This window comes from Lissotriton helveticus, chromosome 4_1 (genome assembly GCF_964261635.1).
Source record: "Lissotriton helveticus chromosome 4_1, aLisHel1.1, whole genome shotgun sequence".
In the NCBI taxonomy this organism is placed as follows: domain Eukaryota; kingdom Metazoa; phylum Chordata; class Amphibia; order Caudata; family Salamandridae; genus Lissotriton; species Lissotriton helveticus.
In genome coordinates, this window is record NC_136063.1 from 659,580,225 (window position 1) to 659,603,493 (window position 23,269).

At 43.9% G+C, this 23,269-nt stretch overlaps 1 pseudogene; it reads left to right on the forward strand.

Annotated features, from left to right (window-relative positions):
* Positions 1-3,095: 3,095 nt before the first annotated feature.
* Positions 3,096-23,269, forward strand: part of LOC144828048 (transmembrane protein 245 pseudogene) — a 31,452-nt pseudogene continuing 11,278 nt past the window's right edge.

Consider the following 23,269-nt stretch of genomic DNA (forward strand, 5'->3'; position numbering starts at 1 on the left):
ATATGCCCCTAGATGTGTGCAAATTATAATTGTTGCACACCTAGCTTTAAATCACTTCTGTCCTATTCCCTGAAACCATAAGTTTTGTGGGACATCTGGCAAAAAGGAATTGCATTCCCAGCTGTCGCTCGGCGCTGCAAATCCTGAGGGACAGAAGGGAAATACAATGGCCCCCGCCCAACAAGCTGGACAATTCTATCTCCCAGATGTCGTGCCCTGGGACGCTGGCATCAGGGAAAGAGAAGTAAGTGGCTACTTGGAGCTGGTAAAAATGGCTTGCGCACAAGTTCCTGTCTCCTGTGCAACAGCAGAAACATTTCTACTACTACACAGAACCCCCTTTTTTGATGCTTTTAGATTTCTATAAATAAAACTGGAAGCTCAACAACAAAGTTGGGGAAGTTTAAAAATACATTTTTAAAAAATAAATGAAAATGCTACGATTCTCAACGTTCCCATCCATTTATACAGCCATAATACAATACATTATTAATTCTCAATATTTACATATAGACACATAGATATTACAGAGGCTTAACAGTGCAGTCGTTTATACTTTCTTTGGGGAATTCAAAGACCATTTTTGCCCAAACTTTTCAAATTCAAAATTAAAGTTCACCACATTTCAAAAGGTTCCTGGTGTGCAGATGTGGTTACATGTGGAAACTCTAGGAAACACTGATCAAGTATTTTATAATTTAAAAGAAGATTTTTAAAGTCAGTTTTAAGAACCATTCTACTGACGTTTTCTTGTTCAGATCACCTTAAAGCACGCACCTTTCCTAAATGCTACACATTTTACAAGAATACATATAAACTACTTGGACCATGACTACTTCAATCAATGGAACAAAACGCAGCCTCCATTTACGAAAGAACGCTTTAAACGTGCTCAAGACTTATACTGTGAATGTGCAGAGACGGAAAAACATTCTCACTTAGTGAGTATATGAAAAACATGATGTGGGCAGTATTCCAATCAGCCATTACCAATGCAAGTCTGCACATTTGGTTACTGTAAAGTCAAAATGAAACCCATAAGTTATCAGAAGTAAATGTAAAGTGAGGGTCAAACTCTTAATGGTAATGTGGACATGTAGTCTCTACAGAGGTTCCAGTTCAAGATGCATATAGTCAATTCTGATATCAAGTTAAGCAAGCACTGACAAAACCAATAAGTCGGTGTAGTAAGGTAATCCAGACGTAGCAGGTTGTAGAAAAGGTATTTATTCAAGTAAATGTAACAAACAGGTGAGGGCCAAGGAAGCGATGTCTCCTCCTCAGCAGCTCAGCCTACAACAGTCAAGAACCCTAGAACACAAGTCCACTCTACACTCTACATTCTTAACTCGCGGTATAAAGAGAATGCATATTAAAGGAATATACAACATAACACATCCCCCCCCCCACACAATGAAAAGAAAAGAAGTAGAACATGGAAAAAAAAAGGAAAATAAAAGGAAAGGAAAAACAAGAAAGGAAAAGAAAACACAATGCCAAACAGTAAAATCCTTAAGCAGGAACAACATGTTATTTTGCCACATATAATTTCGCTCTTGTGGACCTGCCCTTAAATAGAAATGTAAGCCACCTAAAGCCAATCATTCCAATTCTGTTGCCTGTAAAGCTGATTGGGCAAACATCTGATGGGTACAATTGCTCACCAATCTTCTTTACAAATTTCTTCCTCCAAACCTCTTCATTTATAATTGTATATGGGGAACCAGAATCCGCATACACACTTATCACCACTCCACCAAGAGATATCTCACAAATTGGTTTTCCTTTAAGGGAATCCTCTGAAATATTAATCACATAGTTCCCACGAACACTCTTTATGCAACATTCGTCCTCATCATCTACTTCTTCCATACTCTCCCCTTCATCTTCATACACATATTTCACGTTACTGCGTCTGCGACACATCTTACTAAAGTGACCTAAAAGTCCACAAATACCACACTTTTTCTTTAACGCTGGACATAGTCTACTAAATGCTAGATGCTCTTTACTGTCACATCTATAGCATCTCCTATCTTCCGTGTTCTTGTTTTGAACTCTTGTAGGCTGACCAGTCCATCTCCCTTGTTGTTGCTGTTGACGAAAATTTCTATTGGGGGCCTGAATCTTACAAACAGTTCCCGACGTCTTGGACACATCTTTTTCGGTTTCTTTCACCACAGTGGCACACCTTCCCGACATTTCAGATTTTCTCATGATAGCTACCACATCGTCAAGAGGTGCATCTCCATTGACCCAAAGACGATCTTGCAAACCTGAGTTGTTGTTATGCATCACAAGTTGATCACGTATTAAGTCATCATGTAAATTATCAAATTTACAATCAATGGCAAGTTTTTTAAGATCATCCATCCACTCATCTACAGTTTCCTCCTTAGTTTGCCTCCTTTGAAAAAATTTGTGTCTTATGACCCCGATACATACTTTGGGAGCAAAGTATTTATCCATGTTTTTGATGGCATTCTCAAATTCATCGAGATCAGAGTCGTCAGTTTTACTCATTCTTGAAAATGTTTTTAAACCTATGGGTCCTAGGGAATGTAGAAGTAGTCTCTTTTTCTGTTCAGGTTTCATTTTTTTGGTTTCATCCACAGCTTCCAAATAGTTGATAAAATACTCTTTCCATTCTAACCATTTTATGCTTGGCTGGGTACCTTTGACCCAAAATGGTTCAGGAGGACTAATGGAAAAATGTTGTTGTGCCATATTCGTGTCCTTATTAACAGTAGTAACAACGGAATCACCTTCTTCCATGCACCAGAAGGTAAAATACAACCTTCACTCGACCTTCTCACCTGTATAATGTCACAATATCAAAACATATATATATATATATTTTTTTAAATATGTAAAATTCACCTTACTGTAATGTCCGGAATGTACCTCTGTAGATTCTGCCTTCTTTTTTTTTTTTTTTTAAAGAAAACGTGGCCTCTTTACGATGTGTCAAAACTTCTCCTCGAAATGCCGATCTATAATGCGAGTAGTAAACAAAGCTAGCTAAAATGGCCGCCACGTTGGGGTCACGCTGCGTGACCTGCGTCTGACGTCAGTTCCTGATAGAGGACGCGCTGATGAATGACGCGCGGGGTTCCTCCGAAATCAGCGCAAGCAGTGGAATGGCGAGCGCAGTTGAAAGATGCCGGTAGGATGATTACTAACGGCTGTTCGTAGAGGCCTTGATTAAACTAAGGTCGCATTATGTAAGTTGAAACGCAGTCGGCAAGCGGTGGTAATAATAAAAAAAATAACGTAACTCACAGAAGGCTTTTTGCTCCGGTCCGCTTTTCTTCCTCTCTCTTTCTCTTTTTTTTTTTTGTTTTTAAATGAGAATTTCCTTCGACATATTTTTCTTGAAAAAATAAGTCTTGTGAGAACGCTTTTAACGCCAGTTTCCCTCGTCGCCAATTTGTAGTAAGGTAATCCAGACGTAGCAGGTTGTAGAAAAGGTATTTATTCAAGTAAATGTAACAAACAGGTGAGGGCCAAGGAAGCGATGTCTCCTCCTCAGCAGCTCAGCCTACAACAGTCAAGAACCCTAGAACACAAGTCCACTCTACACTCTACATTCTTAACTCGCGGTATAAAGAGAATGCATATTAAAGGAATATACAACATAACAGTCGGCTTGGTATGGCCCATGCACAAACACAGCTTTTACACAGACACGTACATGCAAAAAGGTACACATAGCAACATACATAAAGACATCTATGCACACCCACCATGACACCTACAGCCACCCACACACAAACTAGATGAAAAATAGGCACCCATAAAAACAGACCAAAAAGCACCCATATCCATAGACTCTCTGACTTCCAGTTTCCACACAGAGACCAAGAGACGTATGTTATTGTATGTTGTATGTCCTTATGCTCAAGTACCACATGAAAATATTATGGGGCCAATTCACATCACCCGTCGCGGAAGGACTCATACTTGTGGTGGGGGTTCCACTTTGGGTACCAGCAGGACGGAGGCCCCACCATGACTGCATGACCTCCGCCACGACTGCGGAGGCCCTCTGTGAATCAGGACCTCCCTGTGGGAGGAAGAGAAAGGATCCTAATAAATTGAAGGATTTTGGTCAACATGGATTGGCAGTTGGTAGCAGCTTTTAAAAGTCCTTTTGAATTGGAGAAAGGAGGAGAAGGCGAAAAAGTGCAAAAGAGGAAAGATCGTACAGGGAGGGTGACAGGTATAACTCAAGGGAGGGCAAACCCCGTGGAGAATAATGGCTGACGGACAGGCATGACAGACTATTAGAAGGAGAGACCAAAGCAAGCCAGAAACCACTGGGCCAATATCCAAGGATTAGACGGGCATGCAGAACAAGTTGTATGTGGGTAACAACACCTCGTTTTTTACAATTTAGTTACAGTCATCGAAGATTTGAACTGTCCTAAAATTATTATTTTTCTCCATTCAGCAACAAGCAATATTACCATGAAATGGCATCTCCTGCCTTCCTTCACTCTGCTTGCTTGCCTGGCATGATGCAGCATGATTTTTGAAGAGGCTCGAAACATGACTGCAATTAAATAATTAACAAACCCAGGCCTTTTTCAGCCCCGGCGGGTTACAGCGCTTCCTTGAGGCGATGTACAACATGGTTTTAGAGATACCTGCTCTGCCTGCCACTGCCTAACCCTCGGTTTCCATTCAACATTCTGGCGGTGGGATATAGTCCCCTACACCGCCACTATAAAATCTGGGGGATAGATCTCCCCTGCGCCTCACCGTTCCTATGCCCATGCTCCCCATGTGTTAGCAGTGAGAGATCGCACGAGCGAAGATCAGAAAGATGCGTATGTTAGCAGATAAAGGTGTTAAGATACCTGGCGGATGGATACAGTGAGAGTCAAAACCACTTCTTACTGAGATGTGCAACGAGAGCCAAGAAGCAACTGATCTCGCAAGGGGAGGGACAAGTCATTGAACAAACACAACAGTAATTATTAAACACACTTTTAACACATTAAAGAGCTGCTCTTGTTTGCTTGGGCTCCTCTTTGATAAAAGAATCTATAGATGGCCCCTTTCTTCTTCGAATGATCTCTCCCACCAGATACTGTTAATGAACAGCCACTCCGGTTAGGCGTAGGTTCCCTGCAGCTCTTTCTCACGTCGCCCAAAATGTTTATTCATTTTATTCATATCAAATAAGCAAACTCTAGTTTTTTTTTTTTAGTCCTGTAAATGTTGGTATTATCCGTCAATGAATTTCTGAAAGTATTTCTCTTTTTCCCCAGAAAAACAGGGATAGGCTCAAAAGACAACTGGAATTGCTAATTTATATCTTGCATTATCATTTTCAACTTAATTTTGAATAAAGTTTTACTGGTCTTTAAACGCAAATGCAATGGAATGAAGGCCAGGTCAGGACTTATCAATTAAACCCAGCACTGGCAGAAATGTTTAATCCATCCCCACTCTGCAGAGTGCCATGACTAGAATGTGGCTAAGGGGGCAACCTAGGGTCGTGGCAGCCATTCTGCTCTGAAAGCCTCCCCATGGCCTAGCGCTCACTAGACATGCCAGAGTGGTGGATTGGGCAGTCCGGCTCTACTGGTAGTATGTTCCATCCCTATCAAGGCTCGCTCAGCCTATCATCCTATGTGGGATCATAAAACTATCCTCTGTGTTTCAAACACATTTATAGTTTACACAGTCACGGGGTATATTTACTAATGCTTTATTTGAAATTTACTTGCCAGCACAAAACTTGCTTAGTGCTGGAAAGTCTCCTGAAGGTAACGTAAAGCAGCACCTAGCACTGTTTTGCATTACTTTAAGGAAAGAGGGCGTTCCATGGGTGGGAAATAGGTGCTCCCTTGCAACCACCCATGGTTTTTGATGCAAAACTCCATCTACTAAAAGAAGTAGACAGGGTTTTTCATCACACAAATAAGGTTGTTTTAGAATTGACGTTATCAAGGAGAAAAGCTTTAAACTCTTCATTCTTTTTCGACTTTGCATGTGTGGTACACTACCACTTACAAAGTAGGAAAAGTTAAATGTCAGTCAAAGCATAGTATTTTAGACTGGGAGGGCACCCTTCCAGTACAAGCCTTTGTTAGAATGTATGCAGACACTCTTGCTCTCTGTGCATATCTTGCTTGCCTGCCCTCTCCGGCAACGCAGTGCAGCACTGCACATTTGATTACTGTGCAACATTGCAAAACATTTTAGTGAATATACTCCATAGATTTCTACGAATGAAGCATAGGATGACGACACATACACGCTTACCAAGTTTGAATGTCGAATGAATACATTTTCAGATCTTTTCATTGACACTGAGCAAATCTGAAGATATCTTAAAGTGCAAGATTAAACTTCTGCCTCTACTTTTCAACACATTTGTGCTTCATAAACAAAAACAAAAATGTCCTCAGTTCCTGAAAAAGAAGCTCAGTCACTTATTAACGAGTGAATGTAAAAGTGCCGGCTTCATTGGCCTTGTTGTGTCATTATACCTCAGGAGACTGCAACAGCTCTTGAATCGGCATGTGGAGGAACCCCTTCATGGAGAATGGCACAAGGTTCAAGCCTCATCCTTGCACAGTCGTGAGAGTCACTCATTCTTCAGCCTTGTGAGGTACAAGCACAGCTTATTTTATATCCTAACCAAGAATAGCTGACTTAACTGAAGCATAGGGTCATAGAAACATCGCCTGAGTATGATTGTGAGGATCTAGTATAAAAGCGGGGATCTAGAACCAGAAAGGGGCTATGTCAGTGATGCTAATAGTAGTGTGAGTTTTCCACCAGAATTAACCTTCCAGCAGCAAAGTGATAGTAAAAGGTAATATCCTGTCTCCCCATTGTTGCAATGGCACCATCTCAGCCGAATGAGCCATATTGCCAGGTGCTCTCCCCATGACACAAACTCATCGCCCAGCTCAATGCTCACTCCAGTTGATTTCCCTAAAAAGAAGTGTCACTGTCGGTGAAGACCATAGATTCCCACCTGTGGGTGGGGTGAGGGGGGTTGTGCCTACGAATCACTGCCATGGTAAATACCAATAGCAAAGAGGTCCCAATCAATCAATCAATCAATCAACAAAATTTGTAAAGCGCGCTACTTACCCGCTAGGGTATCAAGGCGCTGGGAGGCGGAGGAGACACTACTGCTCGAACAGCCAGGTCTTGAGTTGCTTCCTGAAGGAGAGATGGTCCTGGGTCAGCCGAAGGTGGGTGTGGAGGGAGTTCCATGTCTTGGCCGCCAGGTAGGAGAAGGATCTTCCTCCGGCGGTGGTTCTGTGGACCGATGCAAGGGCGAGCCTGGCGGATCGAAGCTGGCGGGTGGGTGTGTAGAATGTGAGGCGGCTGTTGAGGTATTTGGGGCCCGTGTCGTGGCGAGCCTTGTGTGCGTGGGTGAGGAGCCTGAACGTGATCCTCTTGCTGATGGGGAGCCAGTGCAGGTCTCTCAGATGGGCAGAGATGTGGTCGTGGCGGGGGATGTCCGGGATGAGTCGTGCAGAAGCGTTCTATATGCGCTGGAGTCTTTTCTGGAGTTTGGCTGTGGTTCCCGCGTAGAGGGTGTTCCCGTAGTCCAGTCGGCTGGTGACGAGGGCCTGGGTGACCGTCTTCCTGGTTTCGGTGGGATCCACCGGAAGATCTCACGGAGCATGCGCAGATTGTTGAAACAGGATGACGAGACGGCGTTGACTTGTTTGGTCATTGTGAGCGAGGAGTCCAGGATGAAGCCCAGGTTGCGTGCATGGTCCGTTGGCTTGGGGGCGGAGCCCAGGGCCGGGGGCCACCAGGAGTCGTCCCAGGCAGAGGGGGAAGGTCCCAGGATGAGGACTTCCATCTTGTCTGACTTCAGTTTCAGACGGCTGAGCTTCATCCATTCCGCGACGTCTTTCATTCCTTCCTGGAGGCTGGTTCTGGCGGTGGTGGGGTCGTTGGTGAGGGAGAGTATCAGCTGGGTGTCGTCAGCATAGGAGATGATGTTGAGGTTGTGTTGGCGTGCGATGGCTGCAAGGGGGCTCATGTTGAAGAGGGTGGGGCTGAGCGAGGATCCTTGCGGAACGCCGCAGATGACTTTGGTGGCCGCGGAACGGAACGGGGGGAGGGGGAATCTCTGGGTTCTTCTGGCGAGGAACAAGATGATCCACTCCAAGGCCGTTCCTTGGATTCCGGTGTTGCTGAGGCGCTGTACTAGGGTGCGATGGCATACGGTGTCGAAGGCTGCAGAGAGGTCTAGGAGGATGAGGACGGCTGTTTCCCCTTTGTCGAGCAGGGACCTGATGTCGTCGGTAGCTGCGATGAGGGTGGTCTCGGTGCTGTGCTTTGCTCAGAAGCCGGACTGCTAGGGGTCGAGGGATCCGTTTGTCTCGAGGAAGGCGGAGAGTTGTTTGTTGACTGTCTTCTCGATGACTTTGGCAGGAAAAGGGAGGAGCGAGATGGGGCGGAAGTTCTTGAGGTCCGTGGGGTCCGCGGTGGGTTTCTTCAGTAGGGCGCTGAGCTCGGCATGTTTCCAGCTCTCCGGGAAGGTGGCAGATGCGAAGGAGCAGTTAATGATGTCCCGGAGATGGGGTGCGATGATGGTGTCTGCTTTGTTGAAGATGTGGTGTGGACAGGGGTCAGTTGGGGAGCCGGAGTGGATGGTGTTCATCATGCGGGTGGTGTCTTCGGTGCTGACCGGGGTCCAGGTGCAGAGGGTGGTGGTGGGGGGCGCTGGTTCGGTGGTTGGGTGCGTGGACTGTGCGCCGAAGCTGTTGTGTATGTCGGCGATCTTGCGGTGAAAGAACGAGGCGAGTGAGTCGCAGAGATCTTGCGAGGGTGTGATGGAGTTAGTGAGCTGGTCGGTGGTGATATTGCTCCAGCTTCTGCGGGGAACCTGTTGCGGGTGGTGGTGAGTCGTGGTTCTTTCGAAGTTGAAGTGGACGCAGCTGTGGTCTGTCCAGTGTAGTCCGGTGGCGTGGCTGAAGGAGATGTGCTTGCTGGAGGAGAAGATGGGGTCTAACGTGTGGCCGGCGTAGTGGGTGGGGGTGTTCACCAGTTGCTTGAGTCCGAGGTTGGCGAGGTTGTCCAGTAGGGCTGCGGTGTTGTTGTCATTGTTGCTCTCCAGGTGGAAGTTGAGGTCCCCTAGGAGGATGTAGTCTGAGGAGGTTAGGGCGTGCTGGCTGATGAAGTCTGCGATGGCTTTGCTGAATTGGGTGCGTGGTCCCGGGGGTCTGTAGATGAGAGTACCCCTGAGGGTGGTCTTGGGGTCGATGTGTATCTGGAAGTGAAGGTGCTCGGCGGCGGTGAGGGTGTCGTCGGAGTTGGTCGTGATGCGGATGGTGTTTCTGTGGATGATGGCGATGCCTCCTCCGGTTTGGTTGATGCGGTCCCTCCGGGTGATCTTGTAGTCATCCGGGATGGCTATGGCGATGTCGGGGGCTGAGGAGGCGTTCATCCATGTTTCTGTGAGGAAGGCGACATCTGGTGAGGTTGTGTCGAGGAGGTTCCAGAGTTTGACAGCGTGTCTGTGGACGGAGCGGGTGTTGAGCAGGATGCACTTGAGATGATTGTTGCTGGTGTCTGGCTTGGCGGGTGCGGTGCAGGTTCGGAGGCAGGTGGATCTGCAGGTTTGACAGGTGAAGGGTCCGTGGGTGCGTTTTGGGATAGCTCGGTAGCAGGCGGGGTTCCGGCCGGCGTTGAGTGCGTGGATGGTGGCGGCGTCGTAGGTCCGTTGGGTGGGCTGGCATCGTCGAGGGCCAGGGGTCCTGGCGCTGGGCGTGGTCCAGGCGCGGATGGGTGCAGACAGGCTTGCCTTTGGCGCGTCCGCTGCGCGGTCGCTGCGGGGTCTCCATAAGAGGGAGGGGGAGGAGGGGTCAGCTGGGAGGTGGGAGGGCAGGCGAGCCAATGGGCACGGGGGCGGGGCCGCAGGGGGGTCAGTAGCAGGAAAAACGGGGGAGCAGCGGAGCGGGATGAGGGGTTACAGGGGCTACAGGCACACGGGGCGGTACAGAAAGAAAAGGCGGGGAGCAGGCACAGGCACACTGGCAAGGCGGGTGGATGAGGCAGCAGCAGGCGGCAGGCAGGAGGGTCGAGGTCGCAGGCAGGCAGAGGTCGGTGGCAGGCTGAGGAGGCGCTGCAGCGGTGGAGAAGCGACCTACCCGGAGGGTCAAGGGTCGCTGTCTCTGTCGCGCAGCGGCCCCCTTTAACTGGGGTCAGCTGGGAGGCGGGAGGGCAGGCGAGCCAATGGGCACGGGGGGGCGGGGCTGCAGGGGGGTCAGCAATGGGAAAAACGGGGGAGCAGCGGAGCGGGGTGAGGGGTTACAGGGGCTACAGGCAGACGGGGGCAAGGCGGGTGGATGAGGCAGCAGCAGGCGGCAGGCAGGAGGGTCAAGGTCGCAGGCAGAGGTCGTGGCAGGCTGAGGAGGCACTGCAGCAGTGGAGAAGCGACAGACAATAAGGATGGATGACTATCTGTAGTCTGTCTTCATCTAAAATGTCTTCTCAGCGGCAGAACACAACACCCTTTCTTGATGGAGTGTTATATTCTGCAAATGTGTCAGCAATTCATGACTCCAATCCCAATGTCTAATGATGGGACACTATGGATGTAGGTTTTTCAAGACGAAAATCTGATTTTAGGAAACTTGTGCTGGTGAAACGGTCCCAGGATGCTTGTTTCTGGTCCAGGGAAGATCTAGTTTGGCTGTTCGGGCTGGACTATTCCCATGAGAAACAGGGTCAAGACTGATTTGCAAATGGCTGGGTCTGAACTGGGGTGGGAAAATGAGCTAAAGAATGATGATGTATTCAACCCAGATCCGTGACAAGTTTCAGCACTCCGTCCATCATATCCTTGTGTTTGCTAGGTACTGGCGAAAATCACTATTCATATTGGCAGTAGCATTTGTTATAATTAAAGCTCTAATATGACTTGCCATACAAATGTATTTATGTAGCATTTTGGCACAGAATGGCATCGTTATTTGCAAACGTAGAAAACTGTTAAGTAATGACTCAAGCACTAGATGAAAGTTACTCATTTCTTCCTCATTAGGAGGAGCCTGTTAATTCTGAAGGACCAGAATATGCAATTCAGCTCATGAGAATTATAAGTTCAGCAGGAAAATCACTTTTAAGTGGTATTCCACTCGAAGATATCACCTGATAAAAGCAGGCCAAGTCTCCTAGTGGAATAACGGGGATAAACATGTGGGAATCAGAACCATATAATCCTCTTTACGTGGAATTATTGCTAACTCTAAAAATGGTAATTCTGGAGCAGGAAAATTGCAAGGATTATTCCGGGCGACGCCTAATAAGGGCCTTAATGAGCATAGTCAGAAAAGGTGGCCATCTTCAATCGGTTGGGTGAGATACTGCCAAGTATTGGCTGGAGAAGATTTAGTCAGGTAGAGGATGTCTACATGCTGGCAGCTGGCACTTCACGCCAGTGTTACCTGTTTTACCCACCTCCTTTTGAGTATGCATCAGGAAATGTCTACGTCTGCCTGACATGGTATGAGTATCTAGCTGGCTTTAAAAGCCATCACGTGCCCCAGCAGCTTTGAGACACCACTGGCATAGCTAATAGCCATCCCTCATCGTGAAAAACAATATGCCTTAACATAAAGAATAGATGAATTGATTATAATTTTTAAAAATTCAGTGTCAGGTAGGGTGGTCAATGTAGTTTTCAGCCTTCAAATGATACAGAACCACAACCTTGTCAGTAACACAGTGATACTGTCTGCCTGTGTTATCTGTCTCCGTGCATCATTCCTTGGTCTGAGGCGGAAGAGTCAATGATCAGCATTATTGGGATTTGTGTATGCGATTAGGCTCTTTACCAAAGCAGGTGTCTCCTGACTCAGTTCTACTCTGCAAGTCTGAGGCACAGTTGAGTGCAAGAGACTGTCTGTCATGCACGTCCTACATTTTGCAGCTCTAGAGCTCCTCAGCTTTGGCCTGGCAGTGTCCAATGTCTGGAGTATCAGCCTTGTGTCCACAGGGCTCAGGCTAAGAAACAGCCATCAAACTGCCAGTCCATTTCTTTTTCCACAACCAATGGGGCCAAGTCACAAACTGCATCTTGCTGTCCATTTACTAGTATTAAAATAATACTACTAATTTATACATGTACGGAGGTCTATATCTTCTCCTCTCCTGTCTTTTATGTCTGGAGATCTCTGCTACGTGTGCGTAAATCTCTGCACATGTAGGTATACGTGGTAGTAGTAAATCTGGAAGTGGGTCGAAAATAGGAAATATTTATGTTGAAAGGGGAGGGGTTTATGGAGGAACAAGCGCGTGTTAAAGGAGCGGTTTAGAGATGCACATGCACCCAACAACAAGAGGGAGAGACCATTCCTATTCACAAACTGCACCTTTTTCATTACTACAGCCAAAAAGGACCAAAAAACAGTTGTAAAAGTGCTCCAGCTCTAAGCTGGAGTAAGTTCAGCACCCCTGTTAATGTAACACCCTCCCATAGAAAATAATCGAGGCAGGGGATTAAAATAAACTCCCATAGAAACTAATGGTAGGTTAAACTAACTTATTGTAAATTAAAAAAATATGAATAGATTACATTTAATGTTAAAAATGGAAACATAACAGTATGTAGATATTGTTCCATTATAATACATGTTAATCTTTTTTCGCATTTAAACATTAATGTAACTTTAACTGACAAACAATATATTTAAAATACATGAATTCTATACATAACTACATAATAGAAATATGTAGATATTTTAAACTTTAGGTGGGATTTGTTTTATTTAAATTTTAAGAAAATGTATATTTAATATATAAAAAAGAAATTAAAAATGAACTTCATAATATTTGTTTTACATTTGAAATACCTATTTAAAATTAATTTACATTGTTAATATATATTAAAGTAGTTCAACAAATATTTTTAAATTGTAATAAACCTTTAAACTTTTACATATACTTTACCATAGGGAGATCTCTGCCCTGGTGAAGAAGACCTTCTCCTACGTGTAAAACGTTACAAGTGGTAACTTTAAATTCGTATATGTGGGTCTACCCCCTGAATTTAGAGGATGGGAACATGTAAGCTTAAAAATTTGAGTAACTTTACACTTGTAAATAGTGAATAGCAAAAAGTAGTAAAGCTACCCAGAAATGTAAGAGTAGACTTACACGTGTGGATTTCCTCATCTGTAAGTTTATCCCTGAGAATAGCCCTCAGTGCCTGACGCAGCCTTCTATCAGTGCAGTAACTGTTATATGCAACATTGCTGCTGATAGGAGCTCCAGACCATTGTACAGCTACTTCTTTTTTTGTAATGGTTCTGATATGTAAGGCTCTACATGTTCTTTGTGAAGAAGTTTGCATTTTTGCTGCCATTGAAGTAACTGTTTTGTTTGATGAAAGTTTACCCTGCTGCTGCCTGTCACCGTCTGTGAGAGAATATCGCACTGCAAAGGTCTTACCGGTACCCGTTTTCTATATGTTTGCTTGCATCCCTATATGTTGATAAAGTGAGTAGTCTGCACTCCTACCTCCTCCCTGCTTCCTCAATTTGCTCCCCATCACACAATGCATACTGCTTTATTTTCGTTAATATTTTTGTGTCAGTGATGATGTTGAGGGAACTAGTCTTACTTATGTTCATGTACTACCCATGTAATACCTGATCTGTATACCTGTGTAGTGAGAGAATGTACTGATTGTATCTGTGCTGTACCTGTTCTTTGTTTATAAGGGGGGGAGGTTGATTCAAGTTTTCCTTCTTTCACCATGTGCCCTGCTTACCTTCTGCACACCTTTTATCCCTGCATGCACTTTTCATATGCACTCATCCATACACTCCTCCTTATTCCATGTCCCCCTTACACTTTGCACTCCACTTTTCACCCTGAAAATTCCTTTGCCTTCTCTGCCCCCTTTTTTCCAGCTCTCTATTTTGCTCTGAACTTGCTCTTGTATGTTTGCTGTGTCATTTGGGCTCTCAGTTGCACAAGCTGCTCTCACACTTACCCTGTACTCTCTAGCGCTCCCTTACCTCCCAATTAAAGTGCTCTCTCCTCATTGCCCCAGAAATGCTCAGTGCCCTGCTTACTCCTTGCACTCCCCTGTACTCTCTCATCTTGCCTTTATTTTCCTTCTTCCACCGTGACCACCCTTGAGCCAGCTGTGCTTCTCCTTTTTTTACTTGTTCTGTTCCCCTATGCCTCCAGTGCTGCCCCATTGCCCCCTGTACCTTCTCCCTTTGTTGCTCCCCAACCTCGCACCATAACACTCTCCCTTTGATCCCTGCACTGACTGCATTGTTCTTCCCATCTCCTCCCCGCTACACATCTGGCCATCCACAGCGCGCCCCCTGTGTCACACCCACACCCTGCTTCTGTCATACATTAACCCCTGCCCTACTGCCTCTTTTAAACTGCTGTGTCCTTCCTGCACCCTGCACTGTTCTACCCCTTTATTCTTTGCTGCTCCATACCTGCTTATTGAACAGCTCTACCTTGATGTCTCCACTTCTGCCATTTTGGGCTGGCACTATTCCCCTTCCAGTCCCTATTGCCCACTGCCCAAGTCCCCACTTTCCTCTGCCCTGCCTCCTCCATACTCCCAACACTGCTCCTCCTTACACCGGGCCCTACTTTCCACCTTTATTTATAGGTTTTATATAGCACTAGCTTCTTAAAACTTGTAGTAAAGTTCCGTATTTCAATGAATTGATTATAAACATTTTAATGTATTTTTACTGGTTAAAATCAATCATTTTCGATTTGTATATGTGTATTATACTCATGACGTTTGTTTTCTAACTGCTTTTAACTTGTTTGCTTTTATGATTTGTATTTCTAAATCGAATAAAGCATGATTGAATTTGAATTTATAGCACTAGCTAGACCCGAAGGTATGTTGCCGTCATCACTTGCACTCTGTACTGCTCCTCATTTCACAATTATTGCCCTCCTTTGCAACCATCACAGTTCACCACTGCCTGCTGTGCTGTGCACTTGCTCATTGTACTGCACTCATTGCCTCTAGTGCTTGTCCTCGATTTCACTCTGTACTACTGCTCCACTTTGTACTGGTGCTAGCTCCTTACTCCTTGTACTGCTCCAATTTGCATCCTCTGCTGCTCCCCCTTTTTGCCTACACACACTCACTAGCTCTTGTAATGCTCCTCACCTCGTTCCTATGCCCCTCCCTCATTTCACACTTTCCAATTGTTCACTGCGCTGCTCCCTCTTGCCCTGTTCTGCATCCTCATATCCTTTGTGCTGCATCTCCTTCCCCCAGCAGCCAGTGCCCTTGTGTTTATACTCCTTGCTTTTTGTGTCTTCCCTGAATGACTCCAACTTTAATCCGTGCCCTGCACCCCTTGTCTCCTACTCTGTTTTCTTACCTGCACCATGCTCCTTTGTGCTGTCTGTACCAACGTTTCTCCATGTTAATTTACCCACTGTGCCCACTGACTTCCCCTTCCCTTAACCTCCCTGCTTCCTACCCTGCTCCCCCTTTCCTCCTGCTATATGCTCCTATACCCTATGTCCTGCACCATCTTGTCACTTGCCACACTTTCCCTTTACTTGAAAAACAGCTGCCTCTTGTCCTCTTCACTGTTCCTTCTATGCCACTGCCCTAGTCCCTCCCTGCCGTTTGCTATTCCCGCCTTAGTCATGCCCTACTCTCCAGTTACCCATGCCATACTCAAACCTTTCTCTCCCCCTCCTATTCCTTTGCTCATTGCCATACTCCCCTTTGCACCATTTGCCATTAATTTCTGATATGCTACACCACTGCCCTGCTCCTACATTCCAAACTTCCTTCTCAGCTTAAGCTCTGCCCTGCTCCCATTTTGCCACATCATAATCCCCTCTTGCTCTCTGCACTTCTCTTTCCCTTACCCATTTCACTTATCCCCATTACACGTGCACCACTCTCCCTTGCACCCTACATTGCTTCCCTTTTAACATTTTGAAGTCCTCACTGCCTCCCCCTAGTGTTCCTTGGTGCTTCCTTCTTTGTTGCACCTAGTGAAGAACCTCCTTCATACCAAAAATGCCCCCTTGCACACTGTGCATAAGTCTGATACCGCTACGCATGTGCTCCCTCTTCGGTGTATTACAGATGCTCATAAGTATATTCTCAAAATGATTGTCATTCCCAATGCTTGTTGTTCATTGTTGCCTCTCCAGAGCCCACCTAACCCTTGCCAGCTATATTTTCCACCCTTCATTTGCCTGTACCTGCTGCCTTGTGTCCCTTCATGTCAGAATTTCTGCACTTTTGTTTTTTGGGGTGTACCTTTTCAGGTAAAACCTTCTGCCTACTCGGGCCCCTATGTTTTCCCCCTCCTCTTCCTTCTCTTCTCTTTACTTCCCTTCCATATATGGGCTGATTTACTGAATTTTCAGTCAACACTGCTCAGCAAACAAAGTTTCTGTACTGCGTTGCATTAAAGGGAGAGAGCAGAATTTCATCATTGCCATTCATATATGGAGGTGTTTACAGGGGCTGTTCCTTCTCAAGAGCAGAGGAGCATCTCCCTGCCTGCTGCGAGTGCAGCAGGTAAACACACATTAGTAAAATGGTAATAAATACTATTTTATTATAAATTGTCCCGGGATCATGCTGATAGTGTGAGGGCAGGGGGCAGGGCTGAGTGATTCCTGCAATTTCACTATTAACGCAACCCTGCCACTGCGCATCTCAGATTGGCCAGCTATCTACAGCCGGCCAATCTGACATGCGCACTTCAGAGCCAGAAATCCCAACACTGTAAAACAGCCACAGGGAATTGCAGGCACAGCCCTCCAGCCTAAAAATGAGCGCTGGGATAGCCTGCCCAAACCACACCCGGAGTTGCCTGCTGCAGAGGAAGTGTACTAAAAATACAAATGTGAAGAGTTCCGTCATCTTGCCTCAATTTCACATGATACGGGCCAGCAAGTGCAATATATATGGTGAATTTTTTGGCCATTGCTCCCGACCATATTGTAATGCTGTCAGCTGCCACTGGCTGTTTACCTATCTGCCTGTAGTGCCACACTTTAGGCTGCCATGAACCAATTCACATACTGTTGCACCATAGTAAAAGGGTGTTTCTATTCTGTCAAACATAGGTTTTGTACAGTACAGCATACATCCAAAGTTGACAAATATAGAGACCTTTCAAAGTTGCTCCACTGTTACACCTGCCACAAGTAGGCGTCATTTTTTTGGCACAAATCAATGTCTACAAAAGTTTGTAGATAGAGATTTGCATCGCTTTAAAAATAATTGGAATTGCAGACTAAATTAATTTGTGTATGATTTGCTGAAAATTCTCTGACTTACTTTGTATGTAGGAATCGCATAATACAGATAACTGTCAAAAATATTTTTTTCTTTGTAGCATTTATGGCAAGGCTCTTTAATTCATGCCTTGCATTTCATTAAGTTAATAGTGTAAAACGCAAAAGACTTCCAAATACTCGTTATTAAAATGCAATAGACTCAATGGAACCATACCTACCACAGCAGCACATTTCACAACAATGCTGTAGCAAAATGTAAGTACTCCCGAGAACCAGAAGAACTTTGTACTGTCTCTCCACTTCCCTCAACATCAAGGGCTTTCAACATAACGCACCAGCCTCACCAATGTCAGCTCATGGGCTCTGAGTCCTACCCTGCACCACTCTTTGAAACCCCTAAGACTTAGCCTCCTAGCCTCTCCAACAGATCCCAAATCAGCACACTTTTGTGCTAGGGTGTGTCACCTGAGAAATTCTTTCACTCTGCATGCAGCACTGCAACAAACCCAGTCATCTCCTATCATATCCCCAGTGCAGAACGCTCCAGTCAAAATCAGTCCTTACAAGAAAATGGTACATGTCATCAACCATACAGTACAAAAGCTGGTCATGGACGTACACAACCTGTGAAAAGATTGTCCTGTTTTTGGACTAAAGACAGCAAAAATTGATGACAAATCACCCACGGGAACAGTTCAAAATTGACTTTGTGAACAGGGTGGAAGAGATAGGGTGGGATGGAAAGACCACAAACGTTAGCTAAATCTTGTAAGAATCTCCCCAACCTACTTTTCTAATTCTTTCAGTGAACTGTCACCCAATACACAACCAAACTAACAGCTTTTTCTTCACCTCAGTGTTTTACTGCCCTTGGGATACAACTCCTAATTCCAGGACAGAGTCCCTGAACTCTCTTCATAATGATTCTGCAGATAAGAAAATGCTGGTTGTAGGTACTTTCAACCTGTAGGCTGCCAGCCCAAATTTAAAGCAGGCAACAGATTGGCATATGAAAAAATATTCTGTACACAAATATCATGTGACATGAAGATTATGTCAAAAATATTGATGACCAAAGTATTGTGTTTTTATCCTTACAATAGAAATTAAAAAAATATGGTGCAAAAAAATATTGTCGATGAAAATGTTGCCCCAGAAATTGTAAGAACGTTGTTTTTGAGAGGGCCTTTGAGACTCTTACATTTAATCAGTTGATATGGGTATACTGACACAATGTACCACCTTAAGTAATATCATTGTGTTACAAATGTATTATCTGTGCTTAACATGTACATCACATACTTTATGCTGAGCCAGGTATTGGGGTTTACATGAGTAAATGACGCTGTAAATAATTTCAAAGATAGCGTTCATGAAACAGAACATGACCAGCTCTTTTCAATGTTAGTCCTTTTCACTTTTCACTATTGTGGAAGGCTTTGTAAACCGTGTATATGTTGTCACTTCCTGACCCGTGAGCAAGTCAATTACCATCTGAACGTGTTGGGTGTTTGTGCCGCAGTATAAAGAAGACATTCACAGCACTCACCACCCTTCAAAGTGCTTGTATTTTTGCTTTCTGTGGAATATAGAGGGATGCTTCGGAGTCATATACCTTTAACAATATAACAATATTAACTAAGCACTGTTTAAATACATTTAATTTTACATAGTAACTGCAAAATAAAGTTACAATTAGCAGTCATATATACAACCAACAAAAGTATAACCTTATTTAAACAATAAAATAAACATAATAAAATAGTTTTATTTAATTTTTTACATTAAATATACAAGGGATTCCCCTATATATCTAGCATATAATAATAGCAATATTTTAACAATTAAAAACATTACAAATATAAAACTAACAAAACAAGTATACAAATATTATCTAAAGTAATATATTCAATATAAAAAAGAATAATAACATCAAATAATTTAAATATTTCAAAAATCTTGAGGGAGGTGGGTGAGAAAGGGTGGCATGTAACTTTCTGTCAAACTTACTGTAATGACTGTATTGTTGTTATGCTTATGTCAATGTGAGATGAGACGTGAAAAGTTTATCATGCTTCAGTCTGTAACCGTTTTATTTGCCCTGTCATCAATAAACAGAATTAAAAAAAATCAAAATAGTAAAAACAAAATACAAATAAACAACAATATGAATCCACTCTAAATACCATTAGGGAAACTGTTGAACTTATTAAGGGTTAGATTTACTATTCCCATTCCTATCTAAGTAACAGTAGGGAGAACACTGGACTTCACAAAGGTTATATTTACTAGTCCCGCCCAATGTATGCAAAAGCAGGGAAAGTATTAGACTTCAGAGGGATTAAATGTACCATTGCCAGTCCAGTCTAATCAACAGTAGGGAAAGTGTTGGCTTTGGAGAGGTTAGATTTACCACTCTAACTCCTGACTAAGCAACAGTAAGTACATTTTTGGACATCCAAGGGGTTAGATTTGGTATTCACACTCTAATCTAAGCAACAGTGAGGAAAGTGGTGGATATCAAAGGGGTTAGATTTACTACTTCCATTCCCGACGCATGCTACTGTAGTGAAAGTGTTACATTCCAACTCATGTTCATACCGGAATCTAACAATTGGCAGAATAACAGGGAAAGAGCTGAACGAGGTCGGCTTGTCTCCCAATGAAATGGATGCAAAAAGGCAGACTTCACCAAAGAAAGCAATACACGAGCAGGAACTCGTAGTCCCAGAAGGCTTTTCCTTAATGCACCATAGCAAGCCCACCAGGGGCGGAAAAAGCATTAATAAGGACTGATTGCTCCTGCACTTAATCCCCGCCTCTTTTGCACAACAGCCTGTGAACAAGAAGCAAGTTAGCTTCGAAACGCGTCAGGCATTTGCAATGGATTTTGAAGCATTCTGACCTGCTGAAATAAAGGACTCTTCGAAAATCAAAAGGAGCCCGACCTGTTGTGCATTCCAAGCAGCTGGCACAGTTTTTTCCTGATATATATATATATATATATATATATATATATATATATATATATATATATATATATTCACTGAAAAAAACCATAGGTTTGAGGCATGTTATAATTAGAAATTAGCATTTAAAAAACCGTAGAAATTCACTGAAAGAAACATAGGTTTCAGGCATGTTATAGTTAGTTGGACATTTCACTTGTACAAAACCATAGAATTTCCATGTTACAGTTAGTTCAGCTAGTTCAGCTAGCTATAACTCACGCCCCCGCAATACTGCTGATGACGTCACATATTACATCATTCATGACATGGTCAGTGACATCACGGATGACATCACTGATGACATCTCAAATGACATCATCCAGTGATTGTGTTTTTCTTTAAACTTTAAATATATTTCATATATAAGTGTCTGGATGAAGAATTTAGTAGTTGCCTGACTGACTGTATAAGTGATTGATTAAATGTGTCTTATTGAATGCATGGGTTAGTGACTAAATTGTCTGAATGTCTGTATCAGTGTGTCGGTTTTCTGTAAATGTTGGTCAGGTGCTACATGAGTGTCTATATGGGTTACTGATTGGTTGCCTGAGTATTTGTATGGAAGACTGAGTGTGTTTGGGCGGGTGTTATTGTTTGACTCTGTGCATACATATGTGAGTGGTTGATTCACTGGGTGTATGAGTTTAAGAGTGCATGTGAAAACAGCTGTATGGGCGTATGAGTGTGTGTATGGATGTGTTGGTGAAAGGTTGGATGTCTCAGAGGTACATGTCCAAGTAACTACATATGTAAAAGGCATTGCATGTGAGAGTTGGAGTATATAAATCACTATATGTGAGAGTCAGTGATTGTCAGAGTGGCTGTATGGAGGAGTGTATACTTGTATTAGTGATTATATAAGAGAGCAAGTATGCGTTACTATCTGTATGAATAAGTGAGGTGTGGTGTGTATATCTGTGTAGGTGAGTATGATTCATTCTTTCCATGTCTGACTACGATGAGTGCAAGTGTGAGTAGGATGAATGGTGGTGTGTCAGTGTCTGTATAGCTGTATGAGTGCATATGATAGTGTTGTATTGATCGGTGACTACATGTATGAATGGTTGTATGGGTGAATGAGTGCATGTGTCTGTAAACCTAGGAATTAGTGAGTGCATTTGAAGTAACTGGTTTTGGTGTCTCAATGGTTTTCAAAATGGAATTCTGTATTTCACAGGGGGTGTATCAAAGGTTATATTAGGGTGTGAGGAGGTGCATCAGATTGTCACATAGATGATGTCATCAGTGATGTCATCAGTAATGTCATTTGAGATGTCATCAGTGATGTCACTGACCATGAATGATGTAATATGTGACGTCATCAGCAGTGCATTGCGGGGGCGCGAGCTATAGTTAGCGGTACTAACTATAACAGGGGAATTTCTGTAGTTTTGTACAAGTGAAATGTCCAACTAACTATAACATGTCTGAAACCTTTGGTTTTTTCAGTGAATTTCAATGGTTTTTTAAATGCTAATTTCTAACTATAACGTGCCTGAAACATGTGGTTTTGTCAGTGAAATTCAAACGTTTTTTAAATGCTAATTTCTATTTATAACGTGTCCGAAACCTATGTTTTTTTCAGTGAATTTCAATGTTTTTTTAATGCTAACTTCTAATTATTATGTTCATTTAACCTATAGTTTTTTCCGACACCTAAGAAGGACACAACATCCACTCCCACAACCCTCAGGACCTACCCCTGTACCACCCCTCTCCCTACTACCACCAAGGCAGTGCAGAACAGGACAGCAAACCCTCAAAAAACGGCATGGTCCCTCAGCCATATAATAGCTCAATGTTGTGAAATGTGGCAATCGTTTTTTCAGTAAAATAGTATTTTTTTTTAAATACTTATTTCTAACTTTAATGTTCCTGAGACCTATTTTTTGGTGAATTTCAAAGGTTATTTAAATACTAATTTCTAATTATAAAGTGGAAAAAACCTATGTTTTTCTCAATAATTTTGGGGAAAAATTATATTTTGTAACTTTAATATCCTAAAAATAGTTTTTGTAATTTTTTTATTTATTATTTAAACTATATAATGTCTTCTTGTTTTTAAAATATTAAACAACTACATACAGTATGAAAAGGAGCCCAACCCACAGCTACACTTCAAGACCAACACATGTCATAGACCTACTGATCAAGCAGCTCCAACACCCAAGAACGGCACAACACCCACCACAACCCCCAGGACCCCCCTCCCTCTACCATGGAGGCAGCGCAGAATAAGACAGCGAACTTTCTGAAAACAGCATGACCCCTCATCCACACAATAGCTCAATATTGGGACAGGTGTGAACAAACTATACGTGAAGGAAAGCAATTCACCCATTAATAACATTGCACACAATGCAAAGTGCAGAGGTGATGTGCTGAACACATCTCAGTATGCACACCTCACACCTCTCCTTGTGCACAAATACTACTGGTGCTTGTAGTGTTGTGGACAGTGGACCCAACCATGTTACGTCAAACACTAGGGAAGATCTCAGTCTTGTAGCTGTGTCGTCCCCCACTGTAAGCATAAGCGTAACCGGAGTGTGCTGGTCGGACTTATGCCACTTCAGCGTAAGAGTGTGAATAAAAAGGTCGGAGCTCTGGGCGTGGTTCACTTGTGGGAAAGCCATAGCGTCTGCCAGGGCTGCGCCCCTCACCCTACCATGAGGCGGCCGTCGTGACCGCCAGCCTCCTCAGCCGATCGCTGGCTTCCGCCGCACAGGCCCCCAGCGGCACAGCACAGCGGACTTATGTCTGTACAAACTACTGCCTTCGATAAACACTGCGGACTGCAAGGCTCACATTTCACATCGAGTAGCAATTGCAGATGATGCAGTCCAGCAGGCAACAGACATTGCTCAAGTCAAGAACACGTGGCTGGGGCCCTTCCTCACCGCTGCCTCCGGCATACACTGCGGTGAGTAGGGCTCACAATTCAGATCGAGTCGCTATTCAAGATGATGCAGTCCAGTAGGCAACAGACATTG